At 38.2% G+C, this 26,487-nt stretch overlaps 1 protein-coding gene across 3 annotated transcripts in view; it reads left to right on the top strand.

The window, feature by feature from the left end:
• Positions 1-26,487, top strand: part of SMPD3 (sphingomyelin phosphodiesterase 3) — a 139,816-nt gene that overhangs the window by 33,230 nt on the left and 80,099 nt on the right. Inside the window, exon 1 of one of the 3 annotated variants that reach the window (XM_026102095.2) lies at positions 24,525-24,647. The exons of the other annotated variants lie outside the window; for them this stretch is intronic. The gene's annotated coding sequence lies outside the window, so the exon portion shown is untranslated. Of the gene's footprint in view, positions 1-24,524; positions 24,648-26,487 lie in introns of those variants that run through there. 3 annotated transcript variants of the gene reach the window in all.

Here is a 26,487-nt window from a genome sequence, read left to right as displayed (position 1 = left end):
ACAAATATCCTGCCTGCCATTCCTGTGTCCTGCTTATATGATCTACAGTAAATGCTTTACCAGGGATTTCTTTGGCCCTAATCTAGAAGCTCTGTGTGAAACTATCAGATGGCTGTTGTCCCACAACAAAGCATCTTTGCTTTTGCAGAAGGGAAGTAACTGTGGGGGCCCTTCAATTATTATGGTCTCTCCACAAGTTGTTGTTAAGCTATAATGTCCAATGATGGGGAAACGTGAGGACATCTTACCTTTATTTTTCAGTTTATATGATGTTAACACTTTTTCTAAAAGTAAATGCTTATTGCTCTGTATTTGCTATTTGATAATTATTGAGAAAGTAAAACAACTCCAAATTTAACTTGGTTTAGATAAGCACTAAAAACATTAAATGTTTAATTAGAACTTCAGAGCCTTTTTAAAGTAAGATTAGTGTGGCCATATAAAAGAGGCTGCACTGAAGGATAAATGAAACTCAACTTTTTTTGTTGGATAGGATGAAGGGAAAATATTTTGTGAAGGGTATTATACCAGTGCATTTAAGTTGCAGAGAACTACTTAAATTGACAAGTCGACACATTCCAATTGGAATTAACGTCATACTTTGACTGTTTCAATCCAAAGGTCTGTGATTTCTCACCATAAATCTTCATTTTTGTGACAGTTAACAGGTAAGATGGTATGGTCTAGCTTTTTTTTTTCTTTTTTGGGGGGGGATGTGGGAGATGTGCACAATACACTCTCGAAACAAGTAGTATGTGTGAGAGACTGAACTTGGTCAGAAGCACAAGAGCTGAAAGTTAGGGACTGGTTTTCCTGCAGATAAAAGGATAAAAGAGTCACCGTTTTCTTTGTCTTTCCCCCAAAGTTAAAATGAATTGCTATTTTAAAGTTTTTAAGTTGGTTAACCTGCACACTATAATTTACCTGACAGGGCAACCAGCTTTGTGAAGTGTGGGATATTAATTCAAAAGAGCTGTACTTAATGTTCTGTTCGAAGATTTTTTTTAAGTTAAAGACTGAGGAAGTTTAGATGGAGAGAATGGAGTCATTTTGTGTTCAGACTTTTCCATAGCTTCCAGTCTAGTATTTTGAGTACTTGAGAGTTGAATGTTTCCTTCTTTTTGTGTATTTCTTTTGAATGAAAGATGCTGACTGACATAGCTTTTTCAGTCTAGTATTTTTTTAATTCTAGAAGCAGCTGTAAGTAGGTATTATAAGGAGGTAAATGTCTCTTTTAGATATATTTGTAGATCTATAAATATGTAATTTGTCATAATAAATATTTCTTGTAGGATTTTATGGCTGTTCCTGGCCACAGAACACATATAGTGAAAAGCTGCATTTGAAAGGATATTTGAACAACTGCTGAATGAAGATGTATACCCAAACTTCTTTTTCTGAGGGTCTGCAGATCAAATAAACTGCATCAATATATCTTCAGATAAGTTAACAAGAGTTGTAATTACTACAATACAAAATGAGCACTGTCATATCCACTACAATGAAGATGTAGCATCTCTTTGGTCTTATTTAAATTTGCATAACATTCATGCCTGTATTCTTTACTAATGTTCCTGGGTACAATGCCTTCTGCCTTTAGTATTGCAAAGAAGGCAAGTTGCAGAAGGTAATTACAGTTCAGTGTATTTGTTCATATAAAGAATTATTCAATGTGGTATGACTACGCCTAAATAAAATGTCAGGTATTTCTGTATCTGATATGACTCAGAAGCTACTTTAGCAGTTGATTTAAAAGAAACAAACAGAAAGGTGTAATCTGGCTAAGATTCTGGAGTTGTGCCTTCGCATGCCAAAGGATGACTTGGTGGTATTACAGTGTGCTCTGAAAATGTGCTCTGATAAATGGTCATCCATCACTACCAGTCTGTGATGCCTTAATGAGAAGTACAGAGATTAATGTTTTATCAAAGCAAGGTAGCTTTTACAATTACATATGTAACGAGAGAGAGAAGGGGGATTGTAAAGCCTTCATCTTCCTATAATTAATAGGAAGCTCAAATGACCTGGAAATGAAGAACATTATCATCATGGAAAAATTAGCTGTCTTAAGTTTGATTCCGTACTCTTCCTCCCCCCGCCTCTCCTGCCATGGTTTGTTAATGAGGAAAATCCTTTCCATTGCTATTTTCTACAAAATGATATTCAGCAAGAACAGAGAGTGCTCATTATCTCCTAGATGGTACTTAACCCTACCAACAATCATACAGAACAATTTTAACTCTGCAGTGAAATGTTTGTAGTTTACTTAACTATGGCTCGTATTAGTGAGACAGCCCCTTTTAATGTTTGGTTGGTTCTTGGTTTGTTTGTATTCGGCTCCTGGGAAATGGCTTGCAAGATGTGCAGAATAACAGTAGGTCTCGTTGGTTCTGCTTTTTAGCCAGCTCTTTCCCCTTAAGAAAGGTACAGCTTCACAAGAGGAGTCTGCTATAGAAAATGATTACTCCAAATGTCAGTATTGTTTTCCTTAGTAATTTACAGTTAAGAATGGTGGGAAAGATGTGTTGTCATCTGTTTCCCCCAAATACTGATTCTAGTAAAAGCAGATTTGGTCTGAATATTGGAGAAGAGAAAGGTAAGAAAATATACGCACAGTGACCACAGTCATTCTGTTGTCATCTGCTTCTAATCCAGCACTAGTTCTTAATGTTGTGATTCAGAAATGGAGCCACTGAATTAACAAAGTATCATTTACAACAGGGTAATCATTACTTAAAGGTACAAGATGGAATTATATGTCTGATTATGTTCGATTTAGACAGTAAAAGAATCATCAGTTTCTTGAGATGCAATGGAAGAACTAATAGCCTGCTACCTGCTCTAAAGCTGTCTCCTGAAACATTGAAAGATCAATGGGTCTGTGAGGCCAGGGAGCGGGGAAATTGAAAAAGACAAAAAAAATTGAAAAAGACAAAGAGACAAGAACAGCTTGTATAACAACCATGAAGAGGAGCGATGGAAAACAAGGAGATGATTAGCTACCTAGCGTCACAGTTTATCAGGAATGCAATGCTAGTGCAGCTAATCCATACAAACCTATTATAATTAGCAACTAACAATAAGGGAAAAGCCATCCTGAAACCTGAGAGTAAGGAGAAGTAGGCCCAGTTGTGGATTCATTATGAATGGCACTTGCTGATGTGGGGCAGTCTCAGTCAGTCTGAATGCAAATCTTCAGTTTCTAATGGCTTCAGGAACAGAGTAAGCCGAAAGTCTTTAAAGGGTATGGATAGAGGAAGAAACAAATATAGCAAAAAACAAAGCAAAGCCCTAAAATGCCTTCTTTCACTTAATAAAAACATTCTGTATGTGGGCACTGTAAATAATGGAAGAAGAAAATATGGCATCATGTTTTCTCATCTGATTAAAGCATGGATAAAATGTGAAGTGTTGTCATGAAAGACCTTTAATATTCCTAGCTAGTATTTTCCAATCAGAAGAGAGAACAATGATTAATTTGTGGCAGCAATAATTTCTGGCAGCAAAAATTTTTTTTTTCCTAAGTTTTTACGTAGTTTTCTTTTGCCTTGCTTTGCAGTATTACTTGAAGACTACCTTCTGTAGGCTTTTTCATGCAAGAAAACAGATTCTAAATCTATCGGATAGCTTGCTGATGTTATTTATACCTAACCTTTAGGAGGTGGGCTCACTGGCAGTAATGCCCCTGATTTCTGTTGCGTGTAGCTTGTTCAATAAAGGGGTTGACCTCTTCCTCTAAAGTATCATCAGTGTGCAGCATAATAGCATGATCTGAAAGGTACGTGTTTCTCTGCTTACTTGGTCACACAGTTGCTGTTAAACTTTCTGCCTGAGAACTGGAAAGCTGTGTTAAATATCCTGCAAGTCCATCCACAAAATTTATAGCATCTGTTTCTCCCTTTCACTGCTTTGCTGTATGATGATGGATAAAGCTCATAGCTGCCTAATTTGTACCATTGGCTAAACAGGTTTAATATCGTATTATAGAACTGACTGGATGGTCAGACCAGCAGGTAATATTCTGAAAGAATGTAACAATGTTCAGGCCAAGAAATAATGAAGTCGTATAGAGGTGAGGTACTTTTAATTAAAAAAAGAAAAAACCTAAAAATGCGGAGTTGAATATTAAACCAGCTCAGGTTGGCTAGTTAGTGTCTTACCATTAAATCAGTCTTGTAGAGTGAGAACCAAACATTGTGGGAGCTGGCTATGAAGCAGTTTCCCTCTGAAATTCTAGTTGGGTATAATCTTTTGTAGGCTAAGACTTTAAGGTCAAGATTATAAAATGACTGGAAATGTTTAGGTGAATAGTTCTATAAAAAGCACAACTTTGGACTCACTGCTTTTTATTAATACAATTTAATTATCGTCTTGCAATAATAAAATATATTTAAATATTACTTAATATATATCTCAGCGACCCTAGATATTTTTAAGCAAATAAATTAACATTTGTGGAGAGCAAATATAATTTTGGAGTGAGAAGGAGCTTATAAAAAGTTTAAGCCATGCAGGATCATTTTTCATCCATTTTTCTTTTTTACCACAGTAATTAGGCATAATGCCAGGAAGCACAGTGGAAAAAAGAAGTTTCTTTAATAGAATATTTTTTAAAAGCTCTGCTGGATGCATACTGAAGTCTTCTGTATTTTTCTTCCTTATGAAGCTTTCTTGATGGTCTTACCTCTTATGGGGAGAACTTTTCTCATGGTTGTTGACTGATTTTTTTTTTTTTTTTCCCCCCCCACCCCCCAAGGTATCTACCTGCTGTTGGAGCCATTTTCAGTAAAAATGTTGTTGACAATGGTCATAACATTAATCCTTTTTTTTTTTTTTTTTTTTTTAAGCCTTCAGGATACCTTGAGCGTATTTCATATGGAACAAAGTTGAGTAATAGGATGTAAAAAGAATGTTTTAGTAGTAACATTGGTCAGTCTTGTATGCTTTTTGTAAAGTTAGCTGGGGAGCGGAAAACTGGGAAGAGATTTTTTCCATCCCTTCCATCACTAGCAGAATGTTTCTGCTTCTCAGCCACTTACCTCTGTAGCTTCTCCTGATTTCCAGCATGATCCTGCGGAAAGAAAAAAGGGCTTTATTGCAGTATTACCTCGAGTTAGTACTTCGGTTTCACGATGCTTTTTGTACGTCTGTAGTACTGACTGCGTTTGGCAGAATATTTTCTTTGGTTGAAATTTTAAGAGCCGTTTGAGGACAAGCAAGCCAGAGAGAAAAGGATTTTTTTTTTTTTTTTTATGTTCTACCTGTATTGAAAGGTTGTATCGCCATTTCATTCCTGTTAGTGGCGTGTGGTACATGAGCCTTCAGAAAACCTTCAATTTGACTTACTAGTGTTTCTGATTTTTATTTAAATCGAGTCTGTATTTCAAGTAGTGTCCATTCTTCATTCTGCTACTGTAGTTCAACTATTAGAGCATTAATGAACAAGTCTGGAGGTGCTTTAAAATAAATCACTCCTTGACACTGTCAGCGATAGTGATCACTCAAGAATTGAAAGTGTACCTGTTTTCCCTTAAATACTATTTAATGCCTGATTTTAAGCTTTCAGATACAAAATTTGAGTTGTTTGGAACTAAATACAGCAGTAAACAGATAATTAAGAGTTTCGCCAGATTGCTTTTCATGGATTTCAAATACATGACCTTGAAAAAGAGTTTTTTCACTGTTTTAGGCTTTCATCAATACTAGTAAGCTGTATAACAAGAGGGGACCTCATCTGTTCCAAAGCTGATTATGAAGTCAAAAAGTGGCGCTCTCTTCAGTGCTGTAAAAATCTTTGCCGTGGTTCAGTGAGTTACTTAGCAAAAATACATATCTTTGATTGTCAAGATAGCTCGCTTTTAAAGTTTGTGTCTGCTAGTTTAGGCTCCAGTCCCAGTTCATTTAGTCCTTTCAGGAGAATAAAATACTGAATTTATTTATTAGTGTGTTAGACATTAAGACTTTGCAGGCTTGTTTTGGATTGAGCAAATTTGGTAGCTCCCTTGGGATACCGAATGCATCCATAGAAACTGGGAGTGCTAGTTACCTAGAGAGCTCCTTCTTTACCCTACAAGTAAGTACAAAAATTTTGCACTGTTACTGTCATCTTCCAGAAAATCTATGCTTCTTTTTGTTTGTGGGATGAGTTGAGTGTTTTTGGCCATTTTTTGTAAGCCCTAAGGCCCTTTAAAAATCTTTTAGGTATAGCACAGTAATAACTACATGTGGTAGACTTGGTTTTCATACAGAGCATCTCCCTGAATTAATTTGTATAATTGGAGCCTGAACAATATAAGGAGTGCCTACATATACATGTAAGGAGTGCCTACATATACATGTTATACAATAATATAATAAGTTATGCAATGTGCCGCATAACTTAGTCTTTCTAAACTAAAGGGAACTAACTTGAGGGATATAAGGGGAAACCCTTCCCCAAACCTCTTATTCAGTTGATACCTTAACAAATACTCTTATAGTGTTTTACTATGGGAAGGGCATGACCTCATGAGAGACCTGTAAAATTGCAGCAGAATGACAAGGGAAGGAAAGGAATGCCTCTGCTACAGAGACAGTGCTGCTTTTCTGCCCAGTGCTTGCAAGTTGGTCTGAGCCGTTACGTGAGTTGCATAGGTAAAGGCTTTTGGTTAGAATGAAATCTGTGCTTCCAGTTTGTGTTTGCAAACTGTTCCTTCCTAATCCTATGCCAGTTTCAGCTGGTAGACCTAGATCTGGGAGAGTGTAGTTAAAAGCAGGGTTTTTTTTTTTTCACACTTACCTAAATCCAGAATCTGTGATTTAGACCTGGTTCTCTTTGCTAGAATTATTGACGTATATTAGAATTCAGAGACACTGAGTGAGGAAGCTTAAGCTGTTTTAGTATGCTAAAGGAAGGGACCTTAGTATTGTTGTTTGTGAGAGGAGGAAAAAAGAACTGTGGTCCGAAGTGATTTCCACATAGGAAAAACTACACTTGAAGTTGCGAGCAGAGAAGATACTAAAGTTTGCTCATGGAAAATAAACTATATTTTCCAGTACTTAGCTTCATGTGTATAATATACAGTCCTACTTGAAGTTCTGTGTTAGGGTGGAACAATTTCTCCTAGAGTATACAAAGCTTAATATTATTGTCTGGCACACATCCTGCTGAAAGACCTGGGAAGGATCAGAAGTCTGGTTTCTCAGGCTGAGGTATCTTCTGTTTCCCACTTTCTTTGTATGAGGGATCATGCAATGCATGCTGTATACCTGTGGGCATTTTTGTGCAGCCTGTAGACCTGTAGACATAGTTCCTTGTTGTAGTGTTTCTTGACTTTTTTTAATCTAAAGGGATCTTGCTGATTTAGGAAAAGTAAATAACTCATGAATCATGTTACTTTATTGAAAGAAAAATCTGCATGTGCTATTGTGCAGTCCGATCACAAAATTTTCATTTACTAAAAAATAAGAGTAATGTTTGTTCATTCTTAATTGCTCTCGTTTTTTATCACGTTCAGGAATGCGTGCGTTGTAGGGAGGGTGTGGGCTTCTTTAATCAAGTTTTGTGATCCTTTCGTGGACTGCATTCTGATCCCTCATAGATTGCTGATAGCAAATGGGGCACAACATGAGAAAACTCTTTATAGGCCCTGAATGTCTAGGCTGTGTTTGTCTGGTTATATCTATCCATGGCAGAAAATGGTTAGAAACGAGTGGAGTAGTAAGCCTCAGCAGCCGCTGCATAGCTGTCTTCTCCTGAGGAGTGGGCCAAGAGCTGGCTGCTGAAGAGCTATAGCAACAGTGGTGGCAGCTGTTGTTTTTGCTTCCATTAGCGCTGATGGAAGTTGTTTGCTGCTCCCTTCAGCAGCAAAAAGATTGTTGCTAATAACTTGTAGTAATAGCTGTCTAAGTTACAGTGACAGGGTCTATGTAGATGCCTAGAAAGTAATCAGAAATTGAAATTAATGAGAATGGAGAGTGCCTAGTCCCTGTTAGGCACCTGCTGCTCTGCATCTTTGCTGTTTCTTTTCTCCTCTGCCTCCAGTTTAAAAATCCTGCAGAAAAGGTTGAGGGGTGTCATGGTTTTCCAGCCAGTAGGCAGGAGCTGCACTGAAGCTATCACATAGGTGTGTTGTCCGACCCCTTAATTCAGATTTGGTGGATAGTCCTTTAGATGGATGTTTATTGTTGAGACTTAGTACAAGCAGGAAGGATTTTACCTATTTGGCGAGGGTGTTTTCATTATGTAATATTTTAAATAACTTTTTTCTATCTATGTGCAACATAATCACTTTTCAAAATTGGCTGTCAGCTAAAATAAATTATATACAAAGGAACTTTGTTATTTTAACTATGTAATATGCAATTGGATTATTTCAGACACGTACATCCGTGAACCAGTTTAAAATAGCAAACAAATAAATGCTTTCCCTTAGATTTATTGGTATTTATTGACTAAAAGCCATGTATGAAATCTTCGATTTTTATGGAGAAAAAATTCTTCCGTGCTTTCATTTATTAAAACGATGCTTAATACTTTTCATTTGTTTGACTTGAAATTGGCTTTTTATTTTTATCAGAGATTTGCTCTCTTATTTTTGAAAAGCCTATTGTTTGCCTTCTGAAAGATTCTTAGCAGAGCTTGAATAGGAGACTAAATTTGAACAGCCAGAAGCATTTGAATATAAAATTTACCCAGTCTCACTCTGGATTGCTTAAATTTTAATCTTGTGAAACACAGCAAGAAACTTGAAGATCTGTCCTCTCTTTCTCTTCTATAACTTTAGCCCTAGAATTTGCTACTTGCAAAATCCTGTTTATGTTACTGATTCTCTGTCAGCATCAGTATTATTTGTATATTATGTACACCAAAATTTACTTCTGCATCTGTTCAAGGAAATCTGATTTCATTTGACCTGTAGGAAGAAAACAGTTATATATTTTGATGACTTACACGTAGGCTGTCTTAAAAATCTTTCAAATACTGTCTTTTTGTGATTCTTTTATTAACTGTTAGTTTATGAAAATGCAGTATTTTTTTAAATCATGGATGAATTCCTTAATATTATAACTTGAACAGTGTGTAATGATGAAGTTGAGTGGGACACCTGAATATTGTTGCATGTTTGAATATGTGAGGGCAGTTCGGATGCCTCTATTACATACAAGCAAACCTATATAGTTTTGTTTGTAAATTATCACAGCATAATAGTTTAACTCATAAGTACTCATAACTTTTATGAAAAATTGATGAAATTGCTTTGCTAAGCTTTCTAAGTAATTTTGAGTGATATGAATCTGATTTCAGATTAAGAAACAATAAGTGTCATTTATGCAGAACAGGGAGGACTGAAAGAAAGCTTAAAGCAAGAAGAGTCAACCTTACATCTTGTCTAGGTATGTGTTTTTACTCCTTTTCATGGTCTTTTAGTGCAACAGTGCATGAAGAACTGGCCTAGGTTAACAATGTTTTTTTCAGAAGAAACTGTGCTTTCATTTTATTCATAAGTTTAAAAGAAAAACAGATAAGCGTGGTTCCTGGTGACTCTAGGTAACAGCTTTAAGAATGGGGGAGCAAATACGCAAGGTCTATGCATACTTTTTAGCTTGGGGATCAGCAGCATTGTGATGGTTTCATGGTGAACTGTGTTCAAGCTAATCAGCTCAGCACAGAGGGCTTTCTCCAGTGAAGCTGGGTCATGTGGATCCAGCTCAGATTTCTCTTCGCTATACTCCTGGTACTGGGGTTTGCTTCTGCTATGCTAGCTCAAAGACTGTTTGTATGCATGGGCTAAATATACTTCTACTTAGCCTTGCTCTTATTAATGAAGGAAAGACTTTAGACTGCTTAAAACCCTGAGTAACCTGGTCTTACCTCATAGCTGACCCTGTGTTGAGCAGGAAATTGAACTAGAGACCTCCTGAGGTCCCTTCCAACCTGAATTATCCCAGGAGCCTGTGAGTGTGGAGAGAGTAACAAGTAGTTCAACATGCTTGTGTCTGGCGAATCCTGTTTGGGGGACAGATCTTTACTTAATCTGAAAACGAGCTAAGCTTTTTTCACTGAATAATTCTTGGGTGGGACATGCAAAATAAATAGGTAACTTAACTCAGACAGGTCCAGTATATTCTGAACAGAGTGCTGGTGCTGAACAATCCTCTTGCTCTAACTGAACAAAAGTAAATGGTTGTGCATAATATGGTCCAAACTCTTCCTTCTCAGGAAGTTCTTAGAACAGCCAGTGGTAATGTGGCTTTTTAGTATGTTGCAATCACTGCTTTATGATAGTAGTTTGACATATTTATAGTAAAACTTGAGTTCCTGTCCATAAAAATGATGATGTGGTAACTGTTTCCTAGTCATCCAGGTGGCTGGCAGTTGTACTAATACCATTAAGAAATAGACTGCATAGCGCAAGTATCATTGTATAGATGTAATTTATTATTGCTTAGTAAGATAAATTTAGTATGCAGGGAGCTTGTATGCAGTATAGCAAATTGTATGATTACAGTTGTAACAATATAATTAATATCTATCTAATATAAAATGTAATTGTGTGGCTAATTGTATACTTGAAGTATAAATCTAAAGCAGGACTATTGTCCAAATATTTGACTATCCAGCTGCTGATAATGACCAGATACTTTATAGCTGTGTCTTCTCAACTTTTGCATAGCTGAGAAAAGTAGCAGTTATCCATTTCTCTCAAGGTCCAGGTCCTCACCTTGGCCTCAAGCATCTGTCACTCTACTCCCCCAGAGATGCCGGGAGTTTTGAAGTCAAATTAATAAACTGGGGGGATAGGGATTGACTAGGGAATGACTTTGGGAGTGAGCCAGATAGCCATATACCATCCTTAGCCCAGGACTCCTAATTCTGGGAGTACTGTTCGGCTGTCCCTGAGAGTGGTTTCATGATAGGCTTTAGCCAATAGAAGGTCCCACTGCTGCAGTCCGCGCAGGCCTGCCTTCCCTCGGCACTGATCCAGCTCACCGTTGGCACCAGCACAAAGGCGATGGTAGGAATGTGGTACAAGGAGAGGAAACTGTCTTTTACAGCTGTAGCACAGAGTTGTATCTTTGTAGGTGTTAGGTTCAGATGGACATGACTGTGTGAGCTTGGTAGTTGGCAGTGGTATGCTGCCTGGTCAGGACTCTCTGCTTTGAAAGAGGGTAGATGTTGCCTCCTTCATACCTCTCAGAAACCCAAACCCCACAATGCTCCATGCCAGACTTTGATATTTGGAAATGTTGCGAATGGTGATCTAATTCTCTTAGTTTGGGGGAAGGTAGGATGTGAACTGGTGCCCCAGTTGTACGCAACAGCCTAAGGCTTGAGGCTGAGTGCCATCGTTTATTGCTAAATACAGCAGAGAATGGTTTTAGTCTATTGACCTCTGGGTTATGGGCCCTGCTTGCTTCTCCTGCGTTGAATTCTATTATGCATTTAAAAATCTTTGGTTTTATGCCCAGTGACCTCCCATATGGAGACAAGTGCCAGAGGCTAAGTAGTGTTCTTGTTTGAAAGCTTCTGAATTATGGTAATAACTCTAGGGAATCATTTTGTCAGTGTATAGAGTAGAGTAAAAAAAAAATAGAGAGCAGTTCTCCTTTTCTTTTTTCTTTTTTCTTTTTTTTTTTTTAAGAGTTTGAAATTTCTGTGTAAATTTAAAATCTGATTATGGAAACTCTGAATCATCACCAATTCCTGCTGAAGAATATTGCAGGCAAGGGAAACAGACATTCTCAGTACATTTTTCTATAGAATATTTGTGTCAAAATATGGATTAAATGAAAACAATTTTTTTCCACTGATAAGATTATTTTCCATTAATCTTCCACCTGAAATAAAATAATTTTGCATTTTTATGTTTTTAAATTAAATACTTTATTTTAAAAATCTCTTTTATTAAAGTTATTTTTTGGGAAAGGAAAATGACAAAATGAAAATACAGTCATTTAAATTTAAGCCAACAACTTTGACACAAAACTAAGGTTTTTTTTGAATGTTCAGTTGAAAATTTTTCAATGCTGATGAAAGCAGGATTTGAAATAAAGGAGAATATTTCAATATTTGAGAACTTTTACTTACCTGAGAAAACAATTTCCTGCTAAGCTTTTCATTGTCCTGCATAGAGGACAGAACTTGCATGTTTAGACTTGTAAAATCTGAACAAATGTATTTTCAGATGACCCTGCAGTTATGACAAAGGTGAGATCAGAGTGTACTGCAGTACTGAGCTGTCCGAAAGACTTGGTTCTGGACATTTTATTAGTAATTAGATCTTTTAGGGATTATTGATTTTGAGCATGTTGTACAAGTACCAAAGAGGGCAGCGTCTGCTCCCCAAAAGTCTGTCTTGTCTGTTTGCATTGGCAAGGATACGTGGCAAAGCAGGGGGACAGAGAGGGGGGAACCACTTGCCAAAATCTCCGAGATGGCAAGAGCCGCAAGCAGAACCAGAATCCAGAGGGAGCTCTCTTTCATACACGCCTTACGCTTCGCATTCCCAGCTCTCCTGTTCTGTCACTTAGGTGGAGAATTTGCTCATTGCTCACTTGGGGGGGGGGGAGGATGGCACGTGTTTACTTTCTTTGGGAAATGCTAACCTTCTATACATTTGTAATAACTTTTTTTCATTCTATTTTTGAGAATTCCTGATTTTGCCCCAGGTTAGTTTCTACTTTATAGTGTGAAGTTTTTTTTCTCTTAGAGTTTGCTTAGTTCTGTATCAGGTAATCTTGTTGTTGTTCCCTTCCGCCTTTTTCCCCTAGACTTTTTCTCTATACTCTTTTTTGTTTGTTTGTTTTTTTCTCCCCCCCCCCCCCCCAAATTTCTAGCCACAGCTGGGCCAGCCTAATTGGTGATAACTTCTATAGTATTAAAGGCTATTTATGGATGTACAAAAGCCAGTGCATGTCATAGAGACCTCACAGTTTGAACATGTGCTTTCCAGGGGAAAGAGATCAGAATGGTCCAAATAGTGAAGCTGGAGCCCAAAAACTGTTCTTGCATCAATGCTAAGGCCTCGTAGCTGCACAGAACCAGGCCCATGGAGCCAGGAGCTGCTCTGTCTGCAGGAGGAGAAGGGCACAGCTTGTACTGAATAGCTGGGTGCTTAGAAGCCACCTCTGCTTGGCCGAATGGAAGGGGTTACATAATGAGAATCAGTCTCTGGACAAGTTTGATTTAAGTTCTGAAATAAAACCCAGAAAGAAAATCTATCCTCAACATAAAGGGCTTTGATAATGCTTTTAGCATGTAATAGAAGGCATGAAAGGGTGAAAAATTTGAAGATAGGGATGGTTTCTGCAATGTCTGGAAAAAAATAAAAATTTCTAGGTATTGTTACAAACAACATAATCCACTTTGCAGGTTTATTTCTTTTATATCTTTTGGGAAGATTACTGCTAGATTGCCATTTTATTTTATTTTATTTTATTTTAAATTAAAGTTTTCCAGAAATCTTCACAGTGGGCTCACAGTTTGTAAGGATATTTCATGTTTGGAAAACATAACCTGTGTGTGTATAGGGGTTTTTTATGTCTCGGGAACTCTCAGACATTGTGGGTTCAAGTTAAAATAATCAGCTCAGCCGTACTCATAGCCAACCTGTAAAACTGTACTTGCGGGTGTTGCTCATAAAGCCAAATATAATTGCTGGAGAAGTCAGCAGGAAATCAGCTTCACTTGTATGTGAACCAAGTTCACAAATGGCTGCAGTGATTAGCAGCGTGAGTTTTGTATGTACAACTGTTCCCCTGCGGAAAGTCTTAGAATAGTTCTAGAACCTGTCATCAAAAATTTGTCCTATTATTACAAAGCCTGAACTTGTCCCATGTAGAATAGTACTTAAATCACAGTCAGTAGTCCCAAGCTTCTTATTTGCTTAAAAGTCACATTTGACCAAACTATTAACAACCAGCACAGCTTTCTTCTTTGCTTAACCACAGGGTACAAATCTCAGGTTTTTAACTGCTGCTAATCTGATGTTGAATCCCACTGAGGAGAAAAGGTTGCAGCATAATGATTTGCAAATAGGTCTTTAGAAAGCAATATGTTTATTGGGAAATACACAAAGTTCTTCTTGTCTGCTCTTAAATTGTAAAAGTTTTGTGTTAGAAATGGGTTACGGAGCATTGGATCGAAATATGCTGCAGTACCCCTTAGAGTCAGAAATTACTATTTTCAGGGACCATCAGCATCTTCATGTGTTTATGAGAACAGGAGAGTGACTCAAGGATGTGAGAATGGAATATGCAGTGGAATGCTTGCACATGTAGTTAGCTGGGAAATCTTTATAAATGTAGGCTGGAAGGGGCTTCTTATTTTTGAGAAAGCTGTTAATAGCTCTCAAGTTTACAAGGATTTGTGCATGGAAATTGACCTACAAGATGCAGAGATGGGTATCTACAAGATAAAGATCCATACTGGTAACACTGCAGAAACCCAATCTTCCTTAAAGACTTACTTGAATAACCAAATTATTTTTGAATTTTCATAATCATTTACAAACGCTTTTTTTTTTCCCCCCCAGTGATCCCTGACTACAGAATTATTCTTAGCTTTGGTGTTTTGATATTAGTTGTTAGAATCAGAAATGTATATATCCAGGACCTGATGTGAATGTTCACCTGTGTGATTAATGCAATAACGTAGCTAAGTCCATATATTGCACATTAGGAGCCACGTTCTTCAGGCTAGGGAAGCCAGCGTGTGGGTTCTCTGATACGTCTGGGAAGATTCGGTCTTTTGATGAAGCCAGTGTTGCATGTACCCTCTCTCCATCGGTACAGCAGGAACTGGTTGCAGTCAGGATCTCGCTGCAAAACTGTAGTAACTGTCCGTGCTTTTTCCACTAGTGTCAAAAAGATCATGCAATGTGCTGAACACTGCTGCTTAGAGAGGAGGGTGCTGAGCGTGTTACTGGAAATATCCAGAACTGGCTGCTAAATGCAGAAAGGGGAAATAGGCTTTTTTTTTTTTTTAATAATATCTGAAACTTCTGATGCTTTATAGAAAATTAAGCATTGATTAGGGATGTACATGTTAAAACTTTGCGAAGGTAGCTGAGGTGTTAATATTGTAAAAAAATGAATATGTGGAAGCCTTTGGGAAGTGAATGTGTTCATCTACTGATATATGCAAATTTAAGAACCAGCTGCAGTTGACTTCCCCCCCCCCCCCTTCTTCTTATACAAAATGTTAAATCAGTGCCTCAGAAAACTAATAAGGAGAACACTGTCTGTCTTTCTGGCTGGCTGCTTCAGAACAAAGTAGTTCAGAGGCACAATAGAAAGCGGTCATTGTTTTGTCTTATCACTTTTGTGCCATATGTTCATTTACACAATTCAAATGACTGTAGGACTCTCCAGTCTTCGGTAGAGGATGGTGTGGAACTGCATAAAGGTTTTTTTGACAAGAGTTTGTGGTAACTGCTTAACTCACAACACGGTTATACGTTCCATTTTGGATTTTTGTGTGCGTGTGGTTTTTTTTTAACGAGTTTCTAAATAATTAGAGCACATTTTGTTTCAGAGTCATTCACTGTAAAGCCCTGATTACTAAGGACCATGTGTGAGGTACTCAGTAATTCCATCTAGGACTTGTGGAAGTTGATGGTGATTAGAACAAAGCCAAAGAGGTGAACATCAGGAATGATGTATAAATAAAAGATACAGTCTTTGATTACCTGATTACTGAAAAATGCTTAGTGGCTCTGCCTTACCACATACCTTTCTCATGCTTTGTTCAGCAAAGGTAAATACTTACAACTCAAAAAACACAATCATGTTTGTTGTATACTTCTTTTCCAGCAGAAATCTGTTGTGTTTCTCTTGCAGCTTTCCTTTTCAATGGGCTTTGCTGCAATTTATGAAAGAGTAATAAGCACATGTTACATGAATGGTAGCAAGGCCAACATATTGGTGGTAAAAGTGCTTATTTTTGTGATAGGTGGGGTTTGGCAGTGCATTCAGGGTTTTTTTTTGTTTTTGTTTTTTTCTTCTTTTTAAAGAGTGTTAAAACTCGGAAGGGTTGAAGCGCAGAACATCTCAGTCCTGACAGAAATGGATGGCTGGGTTGAATGCAAGTGATGCAGCCAGAAGTGCAAAACAAATGTATTGTAATTTATTTGGTTCTTGTCGCTTGCGCTCATCAGGAAAGCCTAAGGTGTCTGTTTTAATATGACAGATGTGCTGGTGAATCCAGGCCTGGAAACACAACTTTTTATTACTATTGGGAATATAATTTAATGGAAAAGATTTGCTAAGAGCATGTTGAGAAGAATTGCTATGTCATCTAATAGATTCTTAAAAGGTGTACTGAGATGGGATGGGATGTGGGGGAACTGTATTACGGAAGTGGTTACTGTAAGCCCTAGTGATGCTCGACTGCTAATACCATCTGTCTCTTTATCTGCTGATTGTCTGATCTGCAAAATTTCTGTTTACATAGTTTTAGAAGCTGCAGTGCTTGAATGTGCAGGATCCTGTAGCTATAATAGGTTTCTACAGTATGGATGGGAAAATTACCATATACCGTTAGCCAGCTGACTTTACAGCATCATAAAATGTGATTATTATTTTTTCCAGTGCAGATGGTAGCAGAACTCTCTTACAGTGCATTTGATGTATATTTACCAACAGGTATGCCTGAATCAATGATAGTGTTTCCTGATTATATGCAACCCTTCTGAGTTTGTATGATTAAAAGGCACAGGATGTTTGGGGACTGGTGAGGCATATGTGCAGGGTATATTTATTAACTCCTATATGTAACATTCTGAAGCTTGATACTGAATTCCTTTTAAATGGGGTGCTCAAATGCTTGATCTTTCTTATTTGCAACATACTGCTGTACGTATGGGAGTTACCTGTGTTTTTTCTAATAGCAACGGATGCACTGTCATAAAGAGACTCAACCTCTGGTCATGAGTACCATCTTAATTTCAAGGTTGCAAAAAAGGCACGCTGAGTTCCTGAGAGATCACCTGTATTTCTTTATCTGAATCTCTGTAACATGTATTGGCTTCTAGAAGAGTATTGTCTCTCCCTGCACTTCCAAAATACAGTGGGATTTGAATATTGGGTTCAGCTTTAAAAGAAGAGTGTAACATTAGAGGGAAGGAGGACATTTTTTTGAAGCAAAAGTGAGTATCTGTTAAGATGGCAGACAAACTAACAGAGGAACTGCCTGCAGCCAGGAGAAAAATAATAAATAAAAGACTTACTAAAAGATTTAATTAAGCAAATTTAAAGTGGTAATGTATCTAACATGAAGAACAGTAGTGGTTTCTTTTAGCCACATTGGCAATAATAACAGCAAATTTCTCATGGGAAGTCACAATCAAATACGAACATTGAGAAATAGTGCTGTTCTCTAAGTAGAATTTCTTAGATACAGGCAGCCAATCATATCATTATTGTAAGCTTGGAGGTCTACTAATGTATAAATGATGTGTTTTTATTTCTGACTGATTTCACATCTAAGATGCTGTTCGTCTATGAAATCTCCTGTGTGAAAAGTGAGCAAATAAATTCAACAGTTGTTGATGAGTGACCAGTATTCTCTCTGTCCTCAAAAGGGTTAATGGGCTGTCTAGAACTGATGTAGCCCATCAACTTTCACAGCAAATATTCCTCTTTGGAGCTGAAAGGTGGGGTGGAAGGCAGGTTCAGGGAGAAAAAGGGACTTCTTTACTCACAGTGACCATTTAGTAAAGAACGATGACAAACATACTCATTACCAGGTAAGGTATTTTATGGAGCTGTTGTAATAAATAAATGCATTCTGTTTCCTTTATTGGAAAATATATTTTATTTTTCATGAACTTAAAGTTCTTTTAGGTAAATGTAATACATGCATTGTTAATATAAAGTCAAGTAGTTTGGTTAGATTCCTAGTTTTTGGTGAATTCCAGCCCCTGTGACCCAGGATCTGTCCATGGGAGATCATCATCGTATTGAGGAAGCCTAAAATCAAGGTGGCACAGCTGGGATTGTTTATCTGTACCCTGGTTGTCTTCTCTGTTACTTGTGGCATCCTTCACCCTCTTCTCCACCCCACTTCATTTAGGACATAAGTTCCTTCACCACTACATATAGCCAGCAGGCTGAGGGAAGTGCTAATTTGTTCTCTTTGACACTTAAGAGACTGCTTTTGGAGCATTGTGTTCAGTTTTTGGTTCACCATGTAACAGACTGGTGCAAGTCCAGTGAAGGACCACCAAGATGATCAAGGGCTTGAAGCACATGCGAGGAGAGGCAGAGGGAACTGGATTTGATCAACTTTAAGAAGGGAAGGCTCAGGATACACCTTGGGACCTTCAGCCACCCAATGGGAGGGTACAGAGAAAATAAAGCCAGACACCTCTTGGACATGTACAGTGATGGGAGGACAAGAAGCAACAAATCCAACCTGGAACATGAGAAATCTTGATTAGGTGGAAATTTTTTTCGCCATAAGGGTGGCCAAATACTGGAACAGGAGCCCAGAGAGTTTGTGCTCTCTCCATCCTTGGAGATACTCAAAGCTTGACTGCACAAGGCCCTGAGCAAGCTGCTGTATGTTGTCCCTGCTTTGAGTGCACATGTGCATGTGTATTGGACTAGATGACCTCTAGAGGTTTTTTCCCACCTCTTTTTTTTCTATCATTCTATGTCTGTCTCCTCCCTCTTGCACTTCCCTCCTTGAAGCCAAGCTTCCCCACAGTGCCCCTGCATGTCTGGCAGCTCCGTTCTGTTTTCGGGGGGAAAGGGAAGAGTACTGGCAGTTGAGAGGCACAGGAATATTTTCTGGTTCCAGTTCCTTTCCCTCTCCACTAGTGAAAATGCAAGGCAGAGGAGGCAGATGCACTATTTTGAGTAAGATACAAAACTGACACTGTGGATGTTGTTCTGCTGCAATGGTATTTGGATCTGAGAAATGCCATCTCTATAGCATATTTTAGAATAATTTTGGAATCATGTGTTTAGTTCGCTGTATTATTATGCCCCTTTTCTTACTTCGGTACGTTGTTACCCACTTACTTACGAAGATGGACACTTCGGTAATTTTCTTTGAGTCAAAGAAACAAATTCTGGGAAAGAACAGCTCTTTCTAGCTTGTTCCATCTGACCTTTCAGAAGTTGAGGCTCCAATTTCCTGATCCAGATGGTTGAGGAAATCTTTCTAATAGAGTAAATCTCTACAGATGCAAACAGTTCATTAATAATTCAAATTGCCTGAATTAAGACAGTCATTCCATTTTTTATGCAGTGTTTGAATTAGTGTAATCTTATTTCCTTTATTTCCTGTACTGCCTTTACTAAATCTTATTTTGATATAGCATATGATTAGGTCATGCTATGAAATAACATGTTGTCAGGGATTCTATTAAATAATTTTGGTCATATTAATTCAGGCAGTGAAGAGTAGACTGGATATGAACAGAAATCTTTATATATAAAGAACTGAAATGCTTATAAATAGTGTGGGTATTATATCATTATGTCCAGTCATTTGCAGTCAGATCTCAGTGTGATAATCAGCCTGGTCTAACTGTAACTTGGGTAACAAACTTCTGGAGATAAGCAGTTCTTCTATTCAGTGTTTTCTGTGTATCCAGGTTTATGTAATCTGAGTGCTTCTTGAAAGTGAATACTAGGACACATAACATTTAAAAGTGTACATGGTGTGTCATCTTAAAAATGAGGTAAAGTTATTGTTGTTACAATTTTTTTTTTCTTAGCTGTAGGAAGAGAGAGTTTTGTATGAGAAAGATGAGAACACAGCTCAGATCACTATTAAGGTATAGATGTATAACTCCCACAGGAGAAATGCACCTAGATTTCCTAATGTCTGGGGGGAGGGAAGGGGAGAAGAAGGACAGGGAAGGTGATAGAGCCAGCAATACACAGAACAGGAATCTTTGTTCTGAATTAAAAACAAGGATGTGGTTATGTAAGACAAGTTTCATTACTTGAGTGGTCCAAGCCTTCATAATTAAGACAGCCTTATGCTGTTAGCCATACTCTTGGCATGGCAAATGAACTAATGAATGTGCCTGAGCAGGCTTTGAATTTTTCGTAATAGTTTCTGGAGGCTTATGGATTGTCTTACGTTGAAATGTGGATACTGTACTTGACATTCTGCCATTCATATGTTTCCTAGACTGTTCCAAAGTGAATCTGAAGAACTTGCATCTTGTCTGTAATTCATGTTCACTTGTCATTGTTTCCTTTTATTAACTCTGGAGTACATTGATTTTTTAATTTAGTATCTAACTACAGTTTGGAACTGTAGTAGCTGTGGAAGCAAGTGTACGCTATAGCCTACAAGTCTGACCTTTATTAAAAAGAAATAATGGTAATAGAAAATGGAATAAAATTGCACCCAGTATTGCTTCAGATTCTGAATCTGCTATTTGCAAATGAACAACTCTTTCGCTGAAAGTTCCTTGAAGTTAAACACGCACTGCCAGTATGTGCACCAAAGGTGTCCCCTTCACCCTCCTTCTCCCCCCGCCCCCAGATTGAAATGGCCACATCTTGTAGAATATGGGATCAATAAAAATGCTAAATTACAGAAAGAACTAGATGATCATACTAATTTTCATAATAAAAGTTAAAGAAGGTGTTTCTGGCCAATGGGAACAATGTGGAAGTCTAGGCATCGCCTAGACTTCTATGGGAAAGTAATTCTACCTTATTTTCTCTCTCTATCTGTATAAGAAATCTCATTTTTAGAAAGCAAATTTATATTTGATTTTTAGAAAGTGAATTTCTACGAAGACTATCATATAGAACGTGGTGTCAGTGAGTCAGAAATGTTAGTTAACCCACATTGAGCAAGCCTGGGCTTTTGGGCGCAGAGAAGCAGCTGAGCCCCAGGGAGTGGGGTGTAAGGAGCTGAGCTGGAGGTCAAGGGCCCTATTATTCAACCAAGGAAAAAGGCTCTGAAGTACTAGTTTAGGTTCCCAATTGGCTTTTGGTCATATCGGCTGAATCAATACGTTACCGGTAGTCTTCGCTGGTGAGAGTTGGGCTCCCCAGAAAAGTGAGGATTGTAGGTACTAATCAGAGCAAGTTTGCCTGTTTTCTCCTGGTAGTAAAAGCGTACTTGGTGCACTGAGCTGCTTCAGTTGTTCCCTGCGTGACTGTTCCTTTGAAGCACAGATAATACCCTCGCTTTTTTTTAAAGGGTTTTCTTTGGGGGGTGGGATTGTCTGTTATAAATTGGTCATCTTTCTAACAGACAGGAAGTATAATACTCTGCCTGCTCTAGCATTCTTTTACAGCTGGTTGCACGTTCTTCAGGCTATACAAAATTGAACAGTAAAGTAACATTCCTCCCAGTGTAACATGACAAAACCCCAAACCCTTCTCCCAACACACCTGCAGTTACTATAAATGCTGTTTCTGCAAACATCGGGCACTAACACGAGGCCACGGCGTTATGGCTTCTGTTGCGGTAGTGCGACACGCGTGTTAGGGCTTCGCTTTGTCAGGAGAAGGCTGGCGATTGCCACAGTACGTGAACAAGGGAGTGTTTGTACGTCCGCTTGTCCCCGCTGGCTGCGGCCGAAGCCCTGTGAAGGCTGTAGGGGAAGGTCAGCTTTGTTGGCGGGTAGCGAGAAAGGACGTTTTTGGAAGCGGTTTTGGAAATCTCCAGCGCTGGAGAATGGGGGAGGGAGAGGTCATAGGTGAAGTGGAAGCACTGAGACGTGGGAGAGATCTTAAAAGCAGCCAAGATAATTCTGTTAATTACATTGCTTTTCTTAGTGGGCTTTTTTTTTTCCCTTTTTAATAAGATGTGAGAAACTGGGAAAGAATGACGTAGATTTGATTAATGGTTGCCTAGACTGCAGTGCGAATGGAGTGGATAAAATGCTTTTGAAATAGATTTGACTTTTAAAAAAGAAAGAATCTTTTATTCCTTCTCTGTTCCTTATATCATCTTATCTGCAGAATGAGAAACACTTCGGAAAAACAAACCCTAGTCGAGATACCAGTGTGACAGCCCATCTCATTCACGGGGGTAGAAAATTCCAGAAGGTGCCGGAGCGGCGTGCGCCCGTCGTCCCGGGAGGGGAGGCGGGGGCGTCACAGCGTGAGAGCGCAGAGAGGCATCGTGTTGTACAGGTGCCGTGGCAATGCCTCGGCTTCTTATTTTTTAATTAATAAAGTTCCTCACTAGCGTTGTAGTGCATGTTGCGCAAATGGAGCGGAGAAAGAGCAACGCCAGGAGGACGCCCTTCCCTGGCCGCCGAGGGCACCGCCTAGGCGCCGTTACGGAGGAGGTGAAACGGTGCCGGCTGGGATCTGCACACCTTTTTTCCTGAGGATATTTTTCTAATAGGTAGTCTTTCCTTAGCCTGCAAATTATTCTTCCATGATAAAATAATGGGAGTGTGTACGAGGCACTCTGGTTTTGAAAAAAGTTAAAACCAATTTGCATATATATATATGTATATATATTTTTTTCCTATGTATAAAATGGATCTGCAAATGTGGTGGTTATTAAAGTAACTTTGGATCAAACTGTTTGGAAAAGATCCTCATTTTAGAAAAATAGTTTTTAAAGTGAGCTATACAGCATCTTCTTAGCACTTTTTATGATTGTGACTACTATTTGGATTTTCTACCAAAATTAATAGCGAAGTCCTGTGAGAAAACTGAAATATAGCCCATTCTGTCCGTAAGGTAACTGTGGTCAGATTGATGAAATTTTTGACACTTACTCTTTCTTGACGCTGTTTTGAGAACATATGTAACTTCTCCTGACCTTTTTAAACCTAAGCTGTGTTTATGTTTTTGCCTCCTGCAGGGTTGGTTGTGTTTTTTTAGATAAAACGCCTCCTGCCCTTTTTCCCCCCACATAAACAGTGTTATCAGTCTAAATTTGCTTGATCCTGAAGCTAACAAAAAACTCATATGACTGCTAATAGGAGAAAAAAGAAAGCAGTAGAGCCCGCAGTTACCATGCCAACACTGTTCCCTGGAGTGCAGCCACACAGAGATGAATGCTGTGAAATTAAGCTCTGCTTGATAGGTAGGGACGTACCTTTCCATGGGGCTGCGCACTATTTGAAGCTTTCCTGTACATTATATTCTGCTATTTGTATGTTTAACGTTATGCATGAATCTGATCTTTCTGTTGTTCCCTTCTCCCTGTCGGTGCACACTTCAGTTCCTTATTTTTGTGTAGTGTAAGGGAAGTTGGTATTTCAAAATGTGCAGCATATAATTTCCATGAAAATGGATTATAAAATGGATGCGATACTATGAAGAAAGAGTGGATTCTGACTCAAATTCTGCCTGCCTTCTAGTTGTCTCTGTAAAGTTGTTGGAGTTGTACTCTGCTGTCACTTACTTTGTATTTGCACTATCTATTTGTGGTGGCAACATGGGAATAAGCAAAACATTTCACAAGAGGACCGCTAACACAACTAAACCATCAGATGCTGGTGCAGGACAAAATTTACTTAGTGTGCCTCTGTGTTTGCGTGTGTGTTTTCCTACTTTTTTCTGCAGCTGTATTTGTCCTGAAATCATGTGACTGTTGCATGTGTTCGCATAGATCATGGGATCAACCATGTTCAAGTTTTTCTGTAAGCAGGAGATCATGAGACTCATGTAGTACCCTCTGTCATTTTTGCACTTGAGTGGCTGCAGTGTATTTGGAGTTCAAGTTATGGTTTGAATGTATTCTACAGATTCTCAGTTCCTGGACAGACCAGGAGAAAAATCTTGGGAAGTAGGATCCCATTGACAAACCCCTTCCAATATGTTAGAGGTGCTTCACTCATGCCACATCCTGCTTTGGAGTCGGACCCTGCTCCTTGTTACACAGGCACTCCTTCCTTAGATTCACAGAGAGAATGAACAGGGCACTACTCCATATTTTCCCCTCTTCCCCCTTGCATTTCTGCTTACCAGGGTAGGAGAGGTGACAAGAGATACCGTATTCAGTTGGCTTTTAAGCAGGTCACAAATGTTTAAGGCCTTCACAGACCTTGGTTGGGATTGCATGTTATAATTGGTCTCTTGGAACATTTAGATTTAGTGACTGTGCTTTGGAAAGCACCTGTTAAATAAGCAAACTGGTGTGGGTGTTGAAACAAATCCTCTCTGTGAGTAAAACAGCTCAATTTTTCTTCTTCTGCTTCATTTGCTTCTCAGTCTTCCACTCTCGAATACATGAAAAGTACAAACAAAGCTGTTTATAATATGTTTAGCTTGCCAGGTTTACTTACTTGAACTTTCCTGGAAAACCATCAATTGGTTATGTAAGTGGAAATTCTGTTGGATATTTTGCTAATGGTTTTTCAACCATCTGAGAGGTTACTTTGTGCACTATAAATGCCAGTCTGGAAGATTTAGACTGAAAGCATGATAAAGCTCATGCAGCTCTGAAGTTTTACAGTCTTTTTAGATTTTCCTTGGGTTAAATTAAGTAAAGCAGTCTTTGACTCAATAGCACCTAATTTGAAATACTTAAATTACAATATCTTTGCATACTGATTTTTTTTTTTTTTTAAGGTAAAGAGCAACAGAGTGGAATTAATGCTAACTGCACTTATATAATGTCCCGATGAGGTTTCCTTCCAGACCAAGCAAGTGCATTCCATCAGTATTTATTATTTAGCACTGAAAATGCAGCCAGCATGTCAGATCTCGGCAAAAAGGTAACCAAATCTATTACTGTTAGTTATGTAGATTTATAAAAGAAATTATTGTATACATAAGCAAAATGTAAAAAGCTGGTTGGCAAGTAGATAGTAGTTACAAACTTATCAAACCAAAAGGTTCAGGACATAGTTTACATCTACTGGGTGTAGTTTTGTATATTGGAGACTTAAGAATTAAAGTTTAAGATAACTAAGATATTGCTGCATCCGAGTCTTTCCTGTCAGCCAGCGGTTTCTTTTGGAAGTATCTTCCTGATATGGCAGCCAGAGCTCCCCATAATTAAGTGTTAATGTTGCACTCTGGCTCATTGAAATTGCTCTTGACATCTGCCACCATTGCATTAATGAAGCCCAAATGATAGAAAGGGGGAAGGAGACAGAACATCTAATTAGGAGCTCTTACATAACAGCACTCATGTTGATACAGAACACACACACACACACACACACACACACACACACACACACACACACACACACACACACACACAGACAATACTCTGATTTTGTATGATATACCTATATTTTATATGTGATATGTGTAATTATTTATTTTGGATATACACCTGATTGATAGATACCATCAGTGTTGGACTGCTTCACTTGCTCAGTTAGCTGTCTTCCTGTGACTCAAAATGATGTGTGAATTCCTTGAGCAGTTGAGGCAGGCTCCTTATTTATCATCAAGATTCGACTGTGAAAGCACAAGCTTTATAATTCTGACTTGAATATTTTCGTAGCCCCAGTACTTTCCTGTAAGAAGTATGTATTAATTAAGCTGAGAGAAGGATCTGGAGCAATAGGATCTGGAGCAATAACTTACTAAAACTTGCCTTTTTCATGTTTATAGAATTCCCTTGAACAGATTACGTTTTTTATATTGTGGCCCATAGGGATTGTGTATTGACCAACTCTATAAATGTAATGAACTCCTACCTTGATGAAAACATCCCTAAGTACCTACCAACTTTACAGAATCTTTCTCATAAGGAAAGAAGCCCTTGATTCTAATCTTGTATCGCCAACTTTGGATTTCTGTTGGCCTTTAATGACTAACTGCTACTTGAAAGGCCAAATTCTACAGTTGCTACTCAAATGAAACTTCTATTGTCTGGTGAAATAACTATATGACACTATTACTGAATGCCTGCTGCTACTATATTAAAGAGAGATCTGCTATTATGTTTGTGACCTTCTGTTTTTCTGAAAACTTTCATTTGTTCATATTAGCTAATGAACTGAGCAGGCTTCAAATGTAATAATTTTGTAAAACAATATGTATAATTTTACTTCTTGTAAGGTCTAATGCACCTGCTTTTGCAGCTATTTTAATAGAAGCCATCCAACAGCAAGACATGAGAGCTAGATGGAAGTGGTGTGTACCTGAAATTTACCTGGAATTTCTAGTGGTTAATGCAAAACTTTTAATCTTGAATGACAGAAAACCAGCTCACAGAAAATACTTTAATCTTTACACCATGCATTATCAGGCAGAACACCTGAAAACATGATTTGAGTGGTGACTCTATTCACTACATCTGCCTCCCACTACACAGGAAATGAACTTTGTATTCTGATGCATAAGTGAAGCTGTGCCTCTGAATTAAAACACATCAGATTGTTTGAATGCGGAAATTAACCACCTGATTGAACGTGTGCCTCATAAATATTAACTCTAGCTGCATTCTAAAAATAGAAGGCGTATTACAACATCTACTTAATAAACAGATACCTTCTCTTTAGCATGTGTTGCTCTTTATCCACTCCCATTTTCATCAGGAATGTGTTCAGAAGAGTATGTCACTTGACTTTTCTTTCAGTGGACTCATCTGTCAAA

The sequence above is a fragment of the Dromaius novaehollandiae genome, chromosome 13 (genome assembly GCF_036370855.1).
Source record: "Dromaius novaehollandiae isolate bDroNov1 chromosome 13, bDroNov1.hap1, whole genome shotgun sequence".
In the NCBI taxonomy this organism is placed as follows: Eukaryota; Metazoa; Chordata; class Aves; order Casuariiformes; family Dromaiidae; genus Dromaius; species Dromaius novaehollandiae.
This window is presented reverse-complemented; position numbering and strand designations above follow the sequence as displayed.